The sequence below is a fragment of the Oryx dammah genome, unplaced genomic scaffold (genome assembly GCF_014754425.2).
Source record: "Oryx dammah isolate SB20612 unplaced genomic scaffold, SCBI_Odam_1.1 HiC_scaffold_10, whole genome shotgun sequence".
NCBI lineage: Eukaryota > Metazoa > Chordata > Mammalia > Artiodactyla > Bovidae > Oryx > Oryx dammah.
In genome coordinates, this window is record NW_024070194.1 from 44105224 (window position 1) to 44121707 (window position 16484).

The 16484-nt window shown below is 47.0% G+C and overlaps 1 long non-coding RNA gene and 2 pseudogenes across 2 annotated transcripts; 1 reads left to right on the forward strand and 2 right to left on the reverse strand.

Annotated features, from left to right (window-relative positions):
* The first annotated feature begins 40 nt into the window (after positions 1-40).
* LOC120868966 lies at positions 41-3687 on the forward strand. 2 transcript variants are annotated; one of them, XR_005722362.1, is made up of 4 exons: positions 41-102; positions 1225-1378; positions 2043-2133; positions 3508-3687. It is a non-coding gene; the product is annotated as an uncharacterized LOC120868966 (long non-coding RNA). The 2 variants fall into 2 exon arrangements; XR_005722363.1 differs by having other exon boundaries at positions 1225-2133.
* LOC120868965 lies at positions 3354-5934 on the reverse strand (annotated as a pseudogene).
* A 4739-nt stretch (positions 5935-10673) lies between these two features.
* On the reverse strand, positions 10674-10759 carry LOC120869616 (annotated as a pseudogene).
* Positions 10760-16484: the final 5725 nt, after the last annotated feature.

Consider the following 16484-nt stretch of genomic DNA (forward strand, 5'->3'; position numbering starts at 1 on the left):
TGCACCCTCCTCCACGGAACGAGCCCCACCGCCCCGCCGTGGACCCCGATCCCGGAGGCCCGAGTGGGGCGCGGCGCTTTGTCCCCGCTTTGAACGCGCCGGGTGCCTGCCGCGCGGTGTTGTGCTCGTCTTCACTGGGTAGGGGGCCGCCTGGGTTTGTTTCTGCTTGAGCAGCCCAGCCCCCAGCCCGCGGAAGTGCGAGAATGTGGTTTGGCTCCGCGCTAGGAGACCTTTCTCACCCCTGGTTGGGGCAACGCGCACAGGCAGAGAGGCGAGGGGGTGCGGGCGGGTTCACCGCCCCGAACCAGCAGTGGTCTGGCGAGTCCCTGGCGAGGGGAAGTTCTCTCACTTCCCCGCTAGAAAGAAATACCTAAAGGTTACCAAAGTAGCTGGTGTCTCAAACAAACAAACAAACAAACAAAAGAACAGTTCAGAGACACCCGTTTTGGTCAGAGCAGAAAAAGGAAGCCAACGAACAGAAACTATATTTTGTTTCCATTCTGCCCCAGACCAGTAGCCCAAGAGAAGGCCTGCATTTCACCGGTGGTGGTTCTTGTGAATCCTGCCTTTTAAAAATCCCCAAATTTATCCTTTGTATTCAGCTAGGCTCCCAGGAAGACTGAACCCACTGTGGCCGTCTTCTGTTCCAAGTCAACCATTCCATGAATAATTGAACACCTGCTTTTGTGCCAGGCACTGCTGTAATGTTTGGGGATGAGCTAGAGGACAAAAGGCCAAAAGATCTTTGTTATTGATTCCAAACAAAGATCTCCCTGCCCTTGGTGGAACTGACCTACTTGGACAGGGGTGGGGTGGATGCAGGGGCAGAGGGTGACCCATGAGCATCAGTCAGTTAATTATCTGGGCTGTAGAGGTCGTCAGCAGTGGGAACTGGAGACAAAGTAAGCAGGCTGGGGAGTCCTTGTGTCTGGGGTGCTCCGAGGAGGCCGGCTTGAGCAGGTGGGATTCAGGCAGGTGAGGAAAGGAATTACCTGCAAAGAGGACTAGGGGTAGAGGCTCTGAGCTGCTGGGTAGAAATCACGAGAGTCTACATGGAGGGTAATGTGGTCTGGCTACATTGCTGAAAAATGGGTCTGATGTCGTACCGGAAAGTTCATTGCAAGGGGCAAAGGTGGAAACAGGTTAGGAGATTTGAAATGATCTCAGATTGAGACAAAGGTGGCCAGAGCAGAGGTGAAGTATGGATTCTTACTGGTTTTGCAGGTAAAAGTGTCAGGAATTCCTCTGCGGTTGGATACACTGGAAGAAGGGAGAAGCAGACAGAGGCAGACCTGGCCCCACATCCCTCTCCCTTCCCTCCCTTCCTCCACCAGGAATGATTGTGTTTTGTAGACAACCCGAGGTAAATACGGAACAGGTATGGCCTCTGCTCCTTTCTTCCTGTTCTTTTCCTTTTCTCCCTTTCTAGCACCCTCTTGAAAACTTCATTCATCTTGTGGACACAGGCTCAATGTATCCCAGAACTTGGGACCCATTAGGCCGTATTCCCCGCAGGTAAACATTCTACTGTAGAGATGGATTTGGGGGTTACTCAACCAAACTGTTTACTGAGTAGCAACTGTGTATGTGCCAAGCTCTGTTGTAGGCTTTGGGGCTACAGCAGGGAACCAAACAGACAAAACATTGTGTTCTCCTGGAACCCTCAGTCTCGTGGGGAGAAAGTCAATAAACCAGACAGACAAGGAAGATATGTGACATGGTTGATGAAACGTGCCATGGAGGAAAAATGAACCTGGGGAGGGAAAGAGAGGGTGCTAGGGAGGCTGTGATTTGAGATAGGTGGTCAGAGAAAACTCCGGGCGCAGGGGGAAGAAAACTTTGTAAAAAATAACAAACCTTGGACCCTCTCAGGGACATACTCACACTTGGCAGGTTTGGGCTCCCCCCACCCGGGTCCCTGGAGGCTGCAGCGTTCACTCCAGTCAGCCGCAGAGATCACAAGTGCTCTGGGGGCACTGCTGTCAGCTGAGGACCAGCCAGCCAAGAAAACGACATTTCTAATGAAGTTATTTCCCTTCCAGAGTAAACCAAGCAGCCCTGGTCTGGAAGCATTGCCCAGAGCTGGCAACTTGGCAATTTGTTTCTTTCCTCTGTTGAGCAGGGCAAATAGAGGTGAGTGTCCTGAGCATCACAAAGATAATGCTGGCTTCTCTTTATTTATGCATCTGCAATGGTAAATGGGTAACGTTACCTTGATCAATCCCCATAGCCACCCTGAAATTATTTGAGGCTTTCTTTGTGACCTAGTATATGATCTATTTTGAAAAAAATTCCATATTTATCAGAAAAGGCTTATTAATGCCCCCCATAATCTAGTTCATACTTAGCATATAGTAGTTGTTCAAAACTGTTTATTCCTGAACTCAAACACCAACTAATTAAATGTGAATTCATCTTTTGCACTTATTCTAATTGTTTGTGTCATTTACTTTTATACTTTTCTTTGCCAGGCTTCTAATTTATGTCCTGCTTTCTCCCCTATCCCATTCCTGAGTAAAATGAACATCTCCCATTTCAACTGGAGTTCCGACATTTTTCTTTGCATTTCTACCTCTTGTATTCTAACATTGTCATGCTGTTACCCAGAACATAAATATTTATGGGTACTGTGCTTTTACAATGGATGGCAGTTATCAGTAATATGCCTCCTTTGCCCCATTAAATGTGTTTGTCCTGATTTATTCTGAAATTCATACCATGACCCCCACTTTCTTTGTGCTTACATTCAATACATTTTTTAGTCTATCCTCTATTTTAAATCTTTTTTTTAACATTTATGCAATTGTTTTAATTTATTCAACTCTAAAGATTGACTGCAGCAATTTTTGGATGGTTGACACCTTAGATTAACACTAATTATATTGCTATAAATTTGGTTCAGGGTCAGAATGGGAATCAGGAGAGAAGGAGAACAATAGCAACAAAAATCTTCAAACACTGAAGTGAAGAAATACTTTTTTCCCTTGAAATAATGATACTTTCCCATAGAGTTCCCTAGACTGGTTTGCAGCCTGCTGCTGCTAAGTCACTTCAGTCGTGTCTGACTCTGTGTGACCCCATAGACGGCAGCCCACCAGGCTCCCCCGTCCCTGGGATTCTCCAGGCAAGAACACTGGAGTGGGGTGCCATTTCCTTCTCCAATGCATGAAAGTGAAAAGTGAAAGTGAAGTCGCTCAGTCATGTCTGACCCTCAGCGACCCCATGGACTGCAGCCCACCAGGCTCCCCCATCCATGGGATTTTCCAGGCAAGAGTACTGGAGTGGGATGCCATTGCCTTTTCCCGGTTTGCAGCCTAAAGTAATAGAAAACAAGCCTTGGACATATGGAAGAAACCGCAAGTTAAGCCATGGTGCCAAGCGAGAGACTAAAACCATGATCTGAGTGTCAGTCTCAGGAACAGTTTAGGAGCACAGGCAGATTCTCAAGTGTGTCCCAGGGTTTTTCTATTTTCACCTATTCAGTTCCCCCTTTTCTGGCCAATTCAGGACTGTACACAACCCCCTCGCTGCCTCTCCTGGTGTTTACAGGGAACCCGACAGGCACATGTGGCTTCTGCTTAGACAGAAAGGCAGCAAGACCAGCTGTGATCCATCTCCTCCTGAACGCCTGGACCATCGGGTTGGCTGAGGAAGGCTTCTTCAGGCCTCTGGAAGGCCTGGAGCCCCGGGAAGAACACTGCTTACCCTTGGGAAACCTGGCAACAGTTGCCTGTGATTTCTGGTGGAAATGACCAATCAAAATCAATCCATATCACTGGGAAAGGTCAAGGGGGGGCAAAAAAAAAGCTTCCCTTCCAAAAATGGTAAAGAGGAAATGAGGAGAGAAGAAACCAAAATATTTAGAATGGCATAAAAAGTGGTATGTGTAAACTTCTTTTTGTTATTAAATCTAACTAGAAGTTTCCTAAAGTCCAGTTACCAAGTTGGATTGTGTGGGAAAGAAGAGACAGCCCGGCTGGAATTTTCCTCGGGAGTTCACAACTTCAGGCTGAGAGGTCCTAGGTTTGCACTGGGGGAGCCCCTTCCTGAACGAGGGCCTGGGTGGGCCGGGCTCCATGCTGGCTCCAGTCCCACTGGTCCCTGCACAGTGAGCCTGGCCCCGTTCACTAGCGTTTCCTGGTGCCTGGGATGGAGCACTCTGGTACCTGGAAGCAGAGAATACCATGAGCTGTTTCTGTAACAGCCCACGCTGTCATGTCGCCCTTGGTTCGTGGGGTCACTGGGCTGTGGGCCTTGTGGCCTGTAGCCTTGTCCTTGATAAGGCTGGTAGGATCAGCCACCGGAGTTTGGTGTGGTTGTAGGCGTCTCCCCCGGTGCCGAGGTTTTCTTGTTAGCACTTGTAAGGCTGGGAGCAGAGGCATCACACGGGTTACTCAGACATAGATGTAACCAAGCTACGCCAAGATCACGTTGAATAGCTGTTCTTTGGATGGGATACTTGTCCAAATGAATCAGTGTTCTTCTTCAGGGTCTCTACGTCACAGGTGAATCGGGGCACTCGTCCCAGATCCTCATCATATTTACGTTCACTAACAAAGTGCTTGATATCAGCTCTGAGCTCAACCAACTGCTCTTCTGACATCCGAACAGCCACATCAGTCATTTTCTTTAGAAGTTTGGCTTTCTTTTGACGGTTAAGCAAACTTTCCATTATTTCACCTTTCTCTTTGTCCATTTCAGCAAGCAACACCACTTCCCAATCCATTAAACAGCTCTGCTGCTGCTGCTGCTAAGTCACTTCAGTCGTGTCCGACTCTGTGTGACCCCGTCTGCAATTCAGCAAAAGCTTGTTTCATTTTCTTAATAGAAGCATCCATCTCTTCTTTAACTACAACTCGATATCGTGCAAGAGACACTGCAGCACTGGAGGTCTTTCACAGATTTTTCAATATTAGAACCAAGCTTTTTGTTGGTGAAAGAGAGGGGAACATCTTCCATGCCTAGATTTGAAAGCTGAGGTCCTACAGTAGTTCTTGAGAGAGACTTGGCAACGTTCCTATTTTGTTGAGAATTCTGAGTAGAGGGCATAGTCAAAGATCTGGCCTCAAAATCAGAGACATCATTCTCCAGCATGGATCCTGTTCTATCCAGCATCTCTGACGTGGCAGACTCAGGATCCTCCAGTTCTCTGGCTTCTATTGAAAGTGTCTCCATACCTTCACTGAGTGAATCCACAGACTCAGTATCATTGATGGCACCGTTGATATGATAACCACATTTCTCTGAGGAGGGCACAGATTGTTCCTCTTGAATGCAAACCGATTTATTGGAATCTGGGATACTGTTACCTGGTTCTGCTGCAGGTTTTGGCTTGCTTTTCTTCTTTTTGTTCGTTTTCTTGCCTGTTACTGTCCATTCTTTGAGTACTTCACTGGCACTACCTTCCATGAATGCTTGTACTGTTTTGTCCACACAATTATCAAAGTGCTGCAAAACCAGGATAATTTCAGTGTTACTCTTATTGGGAACTATTGCACACACTGCATTTATCTTTTCTTTCATGTTTTCAAAAGCTCCTCCTTGGGCCAGTACCGTATATGACTGCAAATCAAAAATGAATCCTGGTGAATCCTTCTGGTTTTGTTTCCTAGACATTTCAGGTTTCTTTAATCTCAAAAATTGCAGAAGAAAAGCATTATTTTGCCTTGCCTTGGTTCTGACTGTAGTTATCTTTGATTTAAAAGGAGGCGACCGAAGGCTGTAGTTGGAGGTGATAAATATAAAATCTTGGTTATTTGAAATCCTGTTCACCAGCCGTCGATCTCCTTTTCTTCTCTCATATCAAATCCGTGTCAAGAAATATCATTGTAGACATTCATGTCTCTTTTTCCAGGGAGATTCTATCCTGGGCCCCTGCAGTCGCCGCGTTCCCCAGTTCCGGCTCTGCGTTCCGGACGCTCTGGGGTCTAAGAGGAAAGGCTATTTTAAATCTTTTTGCATCTTTTTATTATGATGAGTCTTTTTGAAGCAACATTTATATAACTGAATTTTCTTTTTAAACCCAACTGATGAAGTTCTTTCGATTTTTGCCGTCTTGTTTTATGATGTGGAGGTTTTATAATCCCCTGCCACTTCCGGAGTTCTGTGCTTTTTTGGTAAAACTGACTGTACTTTCTCTCTTCATATTTTCTTTGGGCATTTGAAAAGTATAGTTCTTGTTTTAGCCAGAGTGGTTCATTCCATCCTGTATTCAGTTATGATTCTGTACTGGGAGGCAGACACTGTTCTAGGCAGTCTGGTTATTTGATGAATATTTGAAGGGCTTCCCAGGTGGTGCTAGTGGTAAAGAACCCGCTTGCCAATGCAGGAGACGTTAGAGATGTGTGTTTGATCCCTGTGTCAGGAAGATTCCCCTGGAGAAGGAAATGGCAACCCACTCCAGTATCCTTGCCTGGGAAATCCCACGGACAGAGGAGCCTGGCGGGCTACAGTCCATGGGGTGGTACAGAGTCGGACACAACTGAAGTGACTTAGCAGGCATGAAGCCAAGAAGAATCTGTACAAACCTGATGAAAAGAACCCTTATCCTCTCTTTGCTTCCTCATAATTTCAGTTACTTTCCCACAATTACTCTTTGTTCAATGAAATATATAAGCACTTAGGCTTAATCACTTTGGTGGTTTTCCTGCAAAGGCTGCTATGCATGTGTAAAAATAGAATTTGTATGCTTTACTTCTGTCAATCTGTTTTGTGGCCGCTTAAGTCTTGGGCCCAGCCAGAGACTCTAAGAGAACAGAGGGAAGGTTTGCTTCCCTACACCCTGCATGTAGAGTCCCCAGGGCATGCTTGTTTATATGTCTCTCCTGGGTTATGTTTGGGTGCAATTTAGATTTATTTATTTATAATTGGCCACCCTCTGCATGGCATGTGGAATCTTAGTTCCCTGGCCAGAGATTGAGTCTCAACCACTGGATTGCCCAGGAAGTCCCTGAATGCAATTTAGATTACATTTTAGTTGAGTTTAGCCAAGCAGCAGCAAATTTATTAAAACTGGCAGGTGCCTTGAAAGTAGCAAATATTTGTTGGCATTAACTGAAAAAAAGTGTCTCTTTTGAGACAGTTGAGTTACAGTGAAACGCTCAGGGTGGCATTTTAGAAATTGTGTGTGGGTGTGCTTGCCAGTGCGTGTTTATACCCCACACCTCGTCCAGTGGGAGGACAAGTCCTCGGGGCATGCTGAAGAAGCCCTGGGAGGAAAGAATCCCCCCAGCTGCTTAGGTTTCAGGGGAGTCCTTCAGTGAACTGTGGTGCTGTTTACTGAGATAGGAGCAGTTTCGGAGGGATGAGAGGTAAAGACTCCTGGCTGTCTTTGGTTTATTTGAAAACTGCCTGCCCTGACTCGGCCCAGGGGCACTGCGGGATTTACCGTGCCACCCTGTTCCCTGCTCACCTCCCAGGCCCCTCGTTCTTCCTAGTCTTTGGGCGCTGGACTTCAGAACAGAAACTTTTACATCACTGAATTATTAGTTTTCTTCTGCATGACTCATCTGTTGAGAATTAATTGTATGTCTGTATTTGGCCTAATGTCAGGCTGAAACGGCTTTGTCATTCACCACTGCCAGGACGTTTCCAAACTCAGTTTTACTCCACACAGAATAATTTCTCTCCTGTAAGTAAACCCCGTTTTCTCTTGGCTTCTGTGCCAACAGCATGTCCTCTGGATCCAGTCTTCCTCCTGCTCCTTCACTGCCTCCTCCTGCGTGACCAGACTCCAGCGAGGGCCCCCCACTTTTGCTTGCCCCGCACCCAGCACCATACCCCTTCACACTCTCTGGGTAATTAAACACTTTATCTAACCCCAATTCTAACCTCTGGTGTACCTGATAACTCTCTTACATCTTCTACTCCTGGGAGGTAATAGCTACTCAATGTTTACATACCGAAGTTAGAGCTCCTAATTTGCTCCCCTAAAATTCTCCCCCAACTTCCCTATCTCTGCCTTATCCTTAATTTCTTGCTTTTTCTCGCCTTTTTTTCTTCCAGTTTTACTGAGATATAATTGGCATAGAGCACTCTATACATTTAAAGTGTACAGTATACAGATGACTTACATACATCATGAATGATCACTGCAGTTTATGAATGTCCGTCATCTCTGATAGATATGAGGGGACTTCCCTGGTGGTCCAGTGGTTAGTTAAGACCTGTGCTTCCAATGCATGGGGCATAAGTTCAGTCTCTAGTTGGGGAACTAAGATCCTGCAGGCCACACAGCCAAAAAAGAGTAAAAATTTAAAAGATCCACCTATGGTGGAGGGAAATAATTTTTTTAAAAAGCCAAAACCTCTTATAAATACAAAATTAAATAAATAGAAAATATTTTCCTTGTGATGGGAACTCTTGGGATTTACTCTTAACTTTCACATATAACATGCAGCAGTGTTAATTACATTTATCATGTTGTACATTATATCCTTAGTGTTTATTTATTTATTTTATAATCAGAAGTTTGTACCTTCTGATTATTTTCATCTAATTTCCCTCCTCCTCCTCCCCTCTGCCTCTGGTAACCAAAAATCTGATCTCTTTTTTTCTATGAGTTTGTTTTTGAAGGGTAATTGACCTCCAGCTCTATGTTAGTTTCTGTTGCCCAACATAGCGATTTGGTATTTCTATACCTTGCAAACTGATCCACGCAAAATAACTGCTTACAGTCTGAAACCCTACGAAGACAAGACTCTTCCTTTTTCTTTAGTTCTGACTACAGACACATCAGTGACACCTTCCTGCTTTCCCCACAACATGTAACCTGAGTCTGTCCCCTTCTCTCCGTCTCCCTTCCCACCAGCCTGGGCCGAGCCACCACTCCACAGGTCAAAGAGGCTCCTCCCTGAAACACTGCATCCAGTCTGGCCCTCTGAGCATCTGTGTACACACAGCAGGCAGAAGGACATACAGTAAGTCAACCTTCAGGTCAAAAACTTTCAAAGATGTGAGCATGTTCCTGTATGCCAGCTATTGCACTGTACTATTATGCTTTTCAAGGTACTGTAAGATTAAAAATGTTTTATTATTTTTTTTTAATGTATCATGCATGTGAAAAGTATTATAAACCTATTACAGTACGGTGCTTTATAGCTGATTTGGTACCTAGACTAACTTTGTCAGACTCATGAACACGCTCTGAGAACAGAACTGATTCATGTATGGGGACTTGCTGTACTGTAGTCAGAACCGAAGTCAGGTCATGTTGCTTTCCTGCTCACCATCTGGCTTCTCATAGTGTTTCTGGAAATTCGAAGTCCTTCTCGAGGCCAACAGAGTACTCATACTCTGGCCCCGTGCCTCACCTTGAGGCCCACCCCACACCGGTCCCCATGGTCCCCCAACTCCCCGCTCCCTGCCCCTGGCCTCTGGTCTTCTCTTTGTTGGACACACTGGGCTTTTTCCAGCCTCAGTGCCTTTGCAGGAGCTGTTTTCTCTGTGGTCCTTTGCATGTTTACACCTCAGGCACAGAGTGCACTTTTGAAGACTTTATAGACCCAAGGATTTTTTTTTTATTATTATGTCCTTATAGTCCAGTGACAGTTTGGTGAGTTATAAAGTTCTAGGTTCGGAGTTATATTTATTCAAAAAATCAAATTCCCTGTACACTGTGGAGAAGCCTGAGGTCAACTGCATTCTTGCTTCATCGTAGGTGGTCGGCTTCCATCATCTGAAAGCTGGCAAATAGCAGCTCTGTCTTCAGTGTGTTTGAATTCCACTGTGATGCGGTCTGAGAATTTTTCTTCATCCACAGTGAGGTGCCTTCTCTAGCTGTAGACTCTGGTCTGTCTTCATTCTGGGGAACTTATGGACATGCCTTCAGGCCCTTCCTGGTCTCCTTCTGGATCTGCACATCAGCTTCCATCCTCCAAGCCTTTTAACTTCTCCATCTTCCATCTCCAGTCTCCTCTGCTGCCTCCTTGGAGAGGTCCTGGGTCACATCTTCCTGCTCATTGGTTCTTTGTATCCTTTTTTTTTTTTTTTGCTGTACCATGCAGTTTGTAGGATATTAGTACCCCGACCAGAGATCGAACCTAGACCCTCAGCAGTAGAAACAGAGTACTAACCACTGAACCGACAAGCAATTCCCTGTATCCATCTATTCTTTATTCCACTTGTCACTTTCTGTATCAAAATGTTCTTTTCATATTTTCACCCATTTCCCTTTTGTGGGAGGTCTGATTCTTGTATCATATGTCTGACTTCTTAATATTTGTATCATTGCTTGTTTGAAAATGTTGGTATAGTTGTGCCGGTAATTCTGCTTCAGGTGGTGTTTGTTGTTACATTTGCTGTCCTTCTGGCAGTGGTGCCCCCTCAGGCATGATATTTGAGGGTACTGGCTCTTCTAACTGGCATAGGTATCAGGAGAGAGTCCAGGCTCGCTCCAGACTGTATCACCCCTCGCATATCAGGATCTGTGTACTAGCTCCCTGTGGCTGCATATTATATCACTGCACACGTGGCAGCCCGGCATAGCACACGTGTGTGTCATCTCTCAGTTTCCCTGGGTCAGGAGTCTGGGTGCAGCTTAGCCAGGTTTCTCATCCTCACGAGGCTTCAGTCCAAGTGTTGGCGGGGGGCTACGTCCTCAGCTGAGACCCCTGCACCCTCTGCTGGGTTCAGGAGCTTGTTGGCCTCTGCTTGGTCCCACGTTGGAAATCAGGACAAAATCAGGAGGCTGTCAGTTATTAATCAAGTTCTGATTGTTTTGTCAAAGGGAGTTTTAACTTTCTCTCCTTTCATACAACACAAGTTCTGGGCATTTTGGATCAGTAGTTACAGGGGTCATGGTTTTGCTTCCTGGCCCAGTGGCTAGAGACAGTGGTCTGATTTCCTACAGGTCTGACTTGTACATGGCAGCCGGCTTCCTGGTTGCTATAGGTGGGCTTCCTGGACTGGTTGCTGCAGACTGTGGGTCAGGTTCTCTTTCTACCTATGGCCTGGCCACCGTCTGTTTGTTCATTTGGTCTTCAGCTCCCAGAGGCAGCCCATGGTCCCCTGGCATGTGGCTGTCTCCTTGGGCTGTTCACAGAGAGGCAGCTGCTTCTTCATGGGCAGCAGAGAGCGTCTGTCACTCTAACGCATTCTACTGTTGATAAGAATTCAGTTCACTGTCACGAAGAAACGAGAGGGAATTTTATTCGAGCCAAACTGAGGATTATAACCTGGGAAGCAGATTCTTGGAAAGCTTGGAGAACTGTTTCACCTGTTAGAAGCGGAAAACACGGGCATACACATTTTCAATACAAAGGATCATATGTCAAAGTGACAGCTTGATATTTTACATAAAGTTCACTGGACACACGGTTCCGGTAAGCACCTGCCAAGTAAGCGGCAAGTCTCCATGACTCTCTCCAGAGCCGGGAAAACACACTGTTCTTGTAAGAAATTGCATTGCTGGCATCAGAAGAAAGAAAAAAAAATTGATCTTCATGGTTGGGCAAGCCTTCTTATCTTTGAGGCACTCAAGGTTTGTGTGTAATTCAAATGCCCACGACACACTGGGGAGGAAGGAGGTCCAGACAAATGCAGAGAGAGAATTTTATGTTGAATTTTTCTTGTCCTGCCTTAAGTATAAATTTTATTTCATCACTAGCAAGACAGGGTTTTTTATGTGTCATTATGTATTCAAGGGGGTACATGTGCTAAGTTGCTGGGGCGTCCTAGGTGGCACCAGTGGTAAAGAATCTGCCTGCCAGTGCAGGAGACGTAAGAGACGAGGGTTTGATTCCTGGGTTGGGAAGATCTCCTGGAGGAGGGCATGGCAACCCACTCCAGTATTCTTGCCTGGAGAATCCCATGGGCAGAGGAGCCTGGCAGGCTGCAGTCCATGGGGTCGCAGAGTCGGACACGACTGAAACGACTTAGCACGTGTATTCATGGGAGTGGCAACCATACCTTTTCCTTGTTCTGTAGGCTGGAAGCAAGTCACAGAAGCAGAGGCTTGTAGGACAGACTCCAGGGCGGGGAGCATGAGGCCCTTTGCCACCTCGTGGGACTCGGCCTACTGCTGAGGGCGAGGGGAGGGGCCCATGAGCCCTGGGGAACACTGTGGTCACACCCATTACTGGCTTCCACTGGAAACATCCCCACTCTGGGTTTCATTTGGAAACTCCTAGAAGCAGCAGCACTGGGAGATAACTCCTTGCCCTAAGCTCTGTCTGCCACTCCCTGGGGCCCATAGGAAGGGATGCCCAAGGGGCTCAGGTCCTGGAGCCTCTTTCCAGGGACCCATCACCGTGGCGGGCATTGGGGCTGCCCTGCTGTGCTCCAACACTGCGTCCACATCAGGGATGCTGGCAGCTGCCTGGGGAGAAGGGGCCCACAGCGCTGTTGCAGGGCAGTCGGGAGAAACAAGGGCAGAAATAATGACGCTTGCTTCTAATTAAAAGTGGGACTTGATCACCTAAGCTACTCCCCAGTTCTCTAATGATGTGAGTGAAAAGCTGGGTTCCACTAAATTCCATCACATGCCCTGTGGCTTGACTTGTCTCCGCTGAGGTTTCCTTCAAGGGCGAGACATTCCAGCTCCTGGTATGGGGTCTCTCACCCACTCCTCCCCGACCCCATCAGTGCTCTGTTATATACTGGTCAAGGCCAATGAGTCTCAACTTTGGTTGTACATTACACCTGGAGAGTTTGATAAAACCCTGAGGCTCAGGTCACAGCCCTGACCTATTAGAGTCTCCACCGTGGGGTGCCTGCATCAGCAGCTTTATAGCTCTCAGGTGATGCTAATATGTAGCCAAAGTCCTAGAACAGTCTGGAAGCTGCAGCCTGTGAATCAGTCCTTAGCCTTGCTGTTCTTTGGGATCACCTGGGAAGCTTTTAAGACACACTGAGGCCCGGGCCTCGGCACGAAAGGTTCTGAGGGAGTTGGTCTGAACGTGGTTGGGATTTTCCAAAGCTTCCCAGGTGCTGGCATTCTACAGCCAAGGGTGGGAACTGCTGGGCCTGCGTCCAAGTAGCAGGGTGCTCATGGGGAACTGGCTTGTGCCTCTGCTCTTCTTGGCAAGAAAAGGGGCATGTGCCCTGTTTAAGTGTGATTCATAATGAGCATGGCCAGAACAGAAAGGTCTGTCTTGCTTTTGTTCAGCAAGTTGAAATGATCAAGAATAAGTCAGATTTGAGAATGTAGTTGTTAGTTGCTCAGTCGTGTCTGTTTGTGACCCCATGAGCTGTAGACAGCCAGGCTTCTCTGTCCATGGAATTCTCCACGTCCATGGAATTGTCCAGGCAAGAATACTGGAGAGGGTCGCATGCCTTTCTTCAGGGGATCTTCCCAATCCAGGGATTGAACCCCAGTATCCTGCATTGCACGCAAATGCTTTACCATCTGAGCTAACAAGGAAGATTCGAGGATAGATCAGATTCCCTGCTGAGATCAGAAAACCTCAGGAGAGTTTTCCGAAGGAGACACTGGAATTTCCCTGTGCTAGCAAGTTTGGCGCGCATTTTTATTTTATAAGGGGTATTAAGAGATCATTCCTCACCTCCTCCATCGGGTAGTCAGCTTGAGGAGCCATCTCCAAATGGGCAGTGAGGCCATCATCCACTGGGGTTGCTGAGAGACACAGGATGGAGGCAGAAGGGGAGATCTGCTCAGCTGAAAGGAGAGGGAGGGAACCACCAGGCCCAGGGTACAGAGCTGCGCCCTGCAAGGTGTGCTGACCAACAGACAAAAGACCCAGCAGATTTGGGAGAGGAGAGGAGAGGTCGTGTAAAGCAGGGGTCCCCAACCTCTGAGATCTAAAGCCTGATGATCTGAGGCGGAGCTGATGTATAATAATAGAAATAAAGTACACAATGAATGTTACGCACTTAAATCATCCTGAAACCATCCCTTCACCTCCTGGTCCGTGAAAAAATTGTCTTCCATGAAACCGATCCCTGGTGCCCCAAACGTTGGGGTTGACTGGGAGGACAAATGTGTGACGGCTTCAGTGACACAGTCATTGTCAGCTGCAGGTTTATTTTCACAGGTGCGTCCTGCTCTGAAACCATAAGTCAGTTTTCTAGGCTTGGTTTAGAGGTTGATTCTAAAGACTGAACACAAACCACATTAACACAATTATAACTGGTGCTCATTTTGTAGCCTCATCACAAGCTAAGATTAATTTTCCTTTTCTGCAAATCCAACATCACTCTTCCCAGGACATTTAAAGAGAAATGTTTTCAGCATCAAAGCCAAATTAATTCTCTTCTTATTCCCCTTCAGTTCCTCAATATCTTGATCATGCTATATGTCGACTCACTTCCTGTTGGAAACCTTGTTTTTTCTTAAATGTCCTTTCCCTCTGGAGACTTCTTATTGCCTTTTCCTTCCTCTTCCCTCCCTCCCTTTCCTCCTTCCTTTTATAACTTTTTAAAATCATTTCTGTTATCAAAGGAGGACATTTACCATCCCAGACCTTCAGAAATATCCAGAGTTTCAATTCCACACACTGCTGCAGGAAATCCACTTTCTCTCTGAAAACATGCTTCTGGAGACCTGGACATGGGGGTTTAACACTTAGTGTCCCCCACTGTCCCCTACGAGGGCCAGCGGGCATGCTGGTGTTGTGGGGAGTCACATCTACTGGGCTCTCTTTCTGTTGGTCTCCAAACACAGGGCTTACACGGCAGATGATTGAGGCGGGTGGCGTTGCTCTCAAGCTAGCAGCCCCTGAGGGTGGACATTCAGTGCTCAGCACAGGCAGAAGTAGGCCGTGGTTCACCCCGGGCCCCCGCATGCTCTGTGTCCCTGCTTACCTTCCAGATGTCCAGAGGCTGGGGCTGTGACCCTCCCATCCCCTAGTGAAGTCTTACTCTCCCAGCCCTGCTCCAGCCTCAGCATCCGCTTCTTCCTTGAAGCTCATGTCTCCTGGGGAGAGCCCTCCTTTCCCTTCTTCCTGCTGCTGGCTGGGGCCTCAGTTCGCCCACTTGCTTCTGAGTGAATGGGAGCAGGGCTTGCAGAAGTGTGGGTCTCTCTTATGAACTTCAGAAACCCCCGCCCCCTCGCTGTGCCTCCAGACTAAGCTTCATCTCACAAGCCCAGGGTCAAGCCCACCCCTGCAGAATGGCCGCAGGGTCTAGTCCCACCTTGGGGGGCTTTCAGAGGTGTGTGTGTCCAAGTGCTGGTCAGGGGCCGTGTGGCCCTGGCATCTCCAGGGGCTGCCTGGAAGGCTCTCCCACAGAAGCACTGCTGCAGAGGTGGCCAGCTTGGCGAGGCCTATGGGTCTCACCTGGTAAGGGATGCTGAAGGGTTAAACAGGGTCATGCCATTTCCCCCATGTTCACCAGTGGTTACAATTCTTCCCTGGAAATGACAGCTAAGGTCCCATCAGAGAGACCTGGTGAGCTGATAAACTTGGTTCTATTTCAGTGTCGCTCTCTGAAGCGTCACAGGACTAGTTTCCTGGAGCTTCCATAGTAAAGTACCACTAACCTGGTGGCTGCAGACAATAGATATATATATTCTCTCACAGTTCTGGAGGCCAGAGGTCTGAAATAAAACTGGGTTGGTTCCTTCCTTCGGGGGCCAGGAGGAGTCTGTCCCGTGCATTTCCCAGAGTTTCTTGGTGGTTGTGGGCAGTCCTTGGCTCATGGCAGAGTAACTCCAGCCTCTGCCTCCATGGTCATGGGGCATTCTCCCTGTATGTCTGTATCCAAATCTTCCTTTTATAAGGACACTAGTCATTGGAGGTCGGTGAAGGCATTGGTAACCCACTCCAGTACTCTTGCCTGGAAAATCCCATGGACAGAGGAGCCTGGTAGGCTGCAGTCCATGGGGTTGCTAGGAGTTGGACACGACTGAGTGACTTCACTTTCACGCATTGGAGAAGGTCATGGCAATCCACTCCAGTATTCTTGCCTGGAGGATCCCAGTGATGGGGAAGCCTGGTGGGCTGCAATCTATGGGGTTGTTCAGAGTCGGATATGACTGAAGCGACTTAGCAATAGCAGCAGCAGTCATTGGAGTAGGGTCCCACCCCCTCGACTCCAGTGTGATCTCATCTTTACTTGATTATATCTGCAAAGACTATTTCCAAGTAGGGTCACATTTATAGGTTGTAGAGTGTAGGATTTGAACATATTTGTGTGTGTATGTGTGTGTGAGAGATACAGTTCAATCCATAACAATTATCAAAGTAACTTAAACGGTAACTAAAGTCACAAAATGTGACAAATCTTGTTATTCTTTGAACAATAGTATCGTGAACTTGCCTAGCTTTACTAATAGCCTTAGCTTTTTCAAATATATAAAGACTGGCTTATAAATACTTAGATTAATGAAAAGTGGAAATACATGCTGTCACCTCTATCAAACCCCTAGTTCATGCACACAAATGGAAAAAGAATGATAAACACAAATAGTCCTTTACCATCAATGGCAAAACAAATACATACTTCATAAAAGTATAAAAATGATTGGTGCATTGCAGAGGAAGGAACACTTCCAAATTCATTCTACAAGACCAGCATCACCCTGATAC